Source organism: Triticum aestivum, chromosome 7D, assembly GCF_018294505.1.
Source record: "Triticum aestivum cultivar Chinese Spring chromosome 7D, IWGSC CS RefSeq v2.1, whole genome shotgun sequence".
In the NCBI taxonomy this organism is placed as follows: Eukaryota; Viridiplantae; Streptophyta; class Magnoliopsida; order Poales; family Poaceae; genus Triticum; species Triticum aestivum.
This window is the reverse complement of record NC_057814.1, coordinates 608,174,009-608,178,011: the sequence shown is the minus strand read 5'-3', so window position 1 is coordinate 608,178,011 and position 4,003 is coordinate 608,174,009.

Genomic DNA, 4,003 nt, shown 5'->3' with positions numbered 1-4,003 from the left:
ATACAAGCATATTCAGAGATAAATCAAGTTCAGATAAATCCTAAAGTTCAAGACCACTGATCAAAGTACTCGGGCATTCAGCCCGAAGGATTTTAATGGTTACAAAATCACTCAGCATTCCGAGGCAAATTTAAGGCAGAGCATAAAAGTTTGTTCACTCTACAGGAGGAGGGCTGGCAGGCTCGACGAATTCGTCCAGGTCGATCCCGTCAGCAATCCGAGTGGCGGCATCAATGAAAGTCTCCATGAAGGACTGGAAGTCATGCCTCTTGGTGTTAGCAACTTTAATTGCCGCCAGCTTCTCTTCCCGAGCTTCTCGAAAGTGGACACGAACTAGAGATAGAGCCACATCAGCGCCGCACCGGGCAGAAGACTTCTTCCATTCTTGAATTCGACTGGGAGCTTCATTGAGCCGAGCCATCATACACTCGAGGTCATTCTGAAGTGTTGCCATTGGCCAGAGAGCTGTGTCAATCCGCGACATCGCGACTTTCAGTCGGGCGAGATAATCGACAACACCAGTGATGCGGGATTCCAGTCGGAGCACGTTCATGGCAGCTTCATCGTTCACAGGAGAGTTGATGGGGTCCAAGCTTGGTTCAATTCGCCCGGTCTCTTCCTCGAAGTCCCAGCAAAACTCTGCATACACAATTCAAGGGTAAGCCAATGATCATATGTCGAGTCGACAAGAACAAACCAGTCGGATCAAAGGAAACACCTTCAAGCATGACGAACAACTTCTTAGCAAGGCTTCCAAGATAATTCTCCAGATCGTTCCTCCTGCGGGCAACACCTTCCATCTTCTCGTTCTGATTTTTCTTGTCCTTCTTCAGGCGAGTCGCTTCCTTATTGGCTTCGTCAAGGGCAGTTTTCAGCCTGGAGTTTCTTCCTCCAATTTGCCGACTGAAGCCAACTTCTGTTCAGCGAGCGCAGTTTTCTCATCAGCTTTTTTCTGCGCGGCCGCCAGATCTTGATCCTTTTTCGCCAGAGCTTGGTTCAGTTTCTCTGAAAGAAATAATGTTGGATTCAGAAAAAGCAGAATGAAATCTGGTTCAGGGAAAAATCAGTCGACAGGTCTTCCTTACCAGTGGCGTCATCGTTGGCCTTCTGCAGTTCTGTCTTGGCCAGCTCCAGATCGAGGTTGAGCTGAATCTGTTGCTCCTCCAGGTCAGCAAAACAAGCTCCAAGATCACAAGATTTCTGCAACCAAAGAACAGGTCAGTCGACTGGTGAAAAGATTGGTTATTTCGGAGAGGTAAAAGGATAAAGCCAACAAATTCTAAGACTACTGCCGAATCAAACATCCAACAGTAGTCTCGGGGACTACACCCAGTGGGTGCACTTAGCATGCCCCCACTAGTTCAGTTTACACTTGACAAGGCCTGTCCAGCACGAGTGCAAAAAAACAGTCTTCAGACCATAGTCGACTGCCAGCAGTCGACCACGGTCTCGAGGACTACACCCAGTGGGTGCACTCAGCGTGCCCCCAGTGGTTCAAAGTTCCACTCGACATGGCCCGACCAGACCGAGTGAAGAAATTCAAATTCTAATGCTCAGACCATAGTCGACTGCCCGCAGTCAATTATGGGCTCGGGGACTACACCCAGTGGGTGCACTCAGCGCGCCCCCACTGGTCAAAAGATCTACACCCAGTGGGTGCACTCAGCGTGCCCCCAGTAGTTCAAAGTTCCACTCGACATGGCCCGACCAGACCGAGTGAAGAAATTCAAATTCTGATGCTCAGACCATAGTCGACTGCCCGCAGTCAAGTATGGTCTCGGGGACTACACCCAGTGGGTGCACTCAGAGTGCCCCCACTGGTCAAAAGATTCAATTGACAACAACATTATCAGCTCAAAGTGCGAATCTGTTCAGTGACAAATCAAAACACCCAGTGGGTGTACAGATGCAAGGCACAGACAGATCCAAAGATTCCTGGAAAGAAAGTTTTCAGGTACCATATCCTAACAGAACAAGCCAGAAGTGTCAGTCGACGATCTACTAACCTGGGCGTTGCTCTGGAGAGCGGAGCTGGCATCATAAGCAGCTTGGCTGGCTTCCCGCACCATCTTCATCTTCTCCATCATAATGCCCGCCTGGCGTATAGCCTCTCTTGCAGCACCCACTTGGTCCTCTAGGACGTGATGTGTAGCAAAAAGTGAAGGTGGATCGGTGGGAGTCTGTGCAGCTGATGAGGAAGGCCGAGCACTCGACGGCGGTATGGCGAAGGAGACAGAAGTCCGATTGGCATCGCCGGCGTCCTGAATTACCGGTTCCACCACCGGTGTCGATTGAAGCGTCTTGCCAGCGGACGTTTTCCTGTTTCTTCTCCCCAAGGGCCTCTGTGGCTCGTCCTCGTCGTCGTCGGGGAGGTCAATGACATTGAGGGCTGTAAAAAGATCAGTCGCCAAAGTTTCATCACCCGATTGGATATAGCACAGTTCAATCGGCAAATCGAAGACAAAATCACGAGGATTGTACCTGGATTGGAGGTCACCGCATCTTCCATTTCCTCATCCTTGTTCTTATAAGCAGAGGTCCCAGAGGTAGCGGCACTGCCAGTTTCAAGATTCATTCGGTCAAACCAAGGGAAAAATAAATAGCACAGAACGTTGAGTAAAAGTGAAAGAAGAACACTCACGCAGAAGCAACAGGAACGTCAATTTTGTTTCTCAGCAGCGCCTTCCGAGTCTTCTGCACTACAACCTTGGACTGCTTTGGAGCTTTTTCAGTTGGTGCCGGAGAGGACGTCCGAGGACGCTTTGACGACTGCCCGGTCTGAACGGTCGCCTTGTCACGGGCGCTCGCCGGGTCGTGAGTAAGTTTGGATCGCCTTTCCCTGCGGGGAGGAGAGTCGACCTCTTCTTCGTCACTTGGGTCATCGCTCTCCTCGTCCCCCTCTCCGTTGGAATGCCACTCGCCGCTTTCACCTCCGCTTGCCTCCCCCTCCGGGTCCTGCTCCTGCTCTCCGTTGGGCATTGAGTACATTTCAGTAAGGGCCTAGAAGAAAACAAGCAAGACAAAGTCAGTCGGTGAAGCATAAACAGTTGCATGTTAAATCAAGATTACACTCGGTAATTCAGAATCGGACCTTGTCTGGTTCGTAGGATTGGTCAAGTGGAGGGATTCTCCTGGCTCCTCTGGGGTTATCACTACAAAAAAAATACACTTCCGTGATGATACGTGTTTGTCACAGTAGGTCACGTTTTCTATCATGCATGTACATCCATGACAAATTTATGACAGAATCAAGATAGTCATACATGTGCTGTCGTAGAAGTGTTCCATGACATTACCAAAATTATCATCATGGAAGTGTCCACTTCCATGACAATAAATCGCGCGTCACGGAAGTGCTTTCGTCAAGGGTGACCGACACGTGGCATCCACCGTAACGGAACGCCGTTAAGCTATCGGGTCGGGTTTTGGATCCGATAACCCGTTAACAGCCCCGACCAATGGGGATTTTCCATGTGTAAAATCATCATTGGCTAGAGGAAACACGTGTCGGCTCATCGTTGGGACAGATGTCATCCACTCACTGGACAGAAGGCGCCTATGATACGTCGACACGTGGCACGGCCCAACAGTGGCCCATTACTGTGAAAAGGACGGCCCGTTTGACTTGGTCAAAAGCTAGCGGGCTGGCCCATGGAAAGCCTGTTAATGGCATGTTCGCATATAGCCCATTTACAGCCCTCTAACCCAAGGCCCGTTACGCCCTATCCGAATTAGGCCCAGTAGCGTCATCTGGGCCATCCAATATGATTCCAGCCCATTTTCACTTCTGGCCCATGTATAGCCCATGACATCTTTTTGCCCATATGAGGCCCTTTGTAACTCTTGGCCCATTAGCGGCCCGTGGTGAAACTGGCCCGTAATGAACAGTGTATCACTTTACACCCATTAACGGCCCGTGGTGAAACTGGCCCGTAATGAACAGTGTATCACTTTATACCCATTAACGGCAAGTTATTCCGTTGGGCCGTTTCCAGCCCATGTT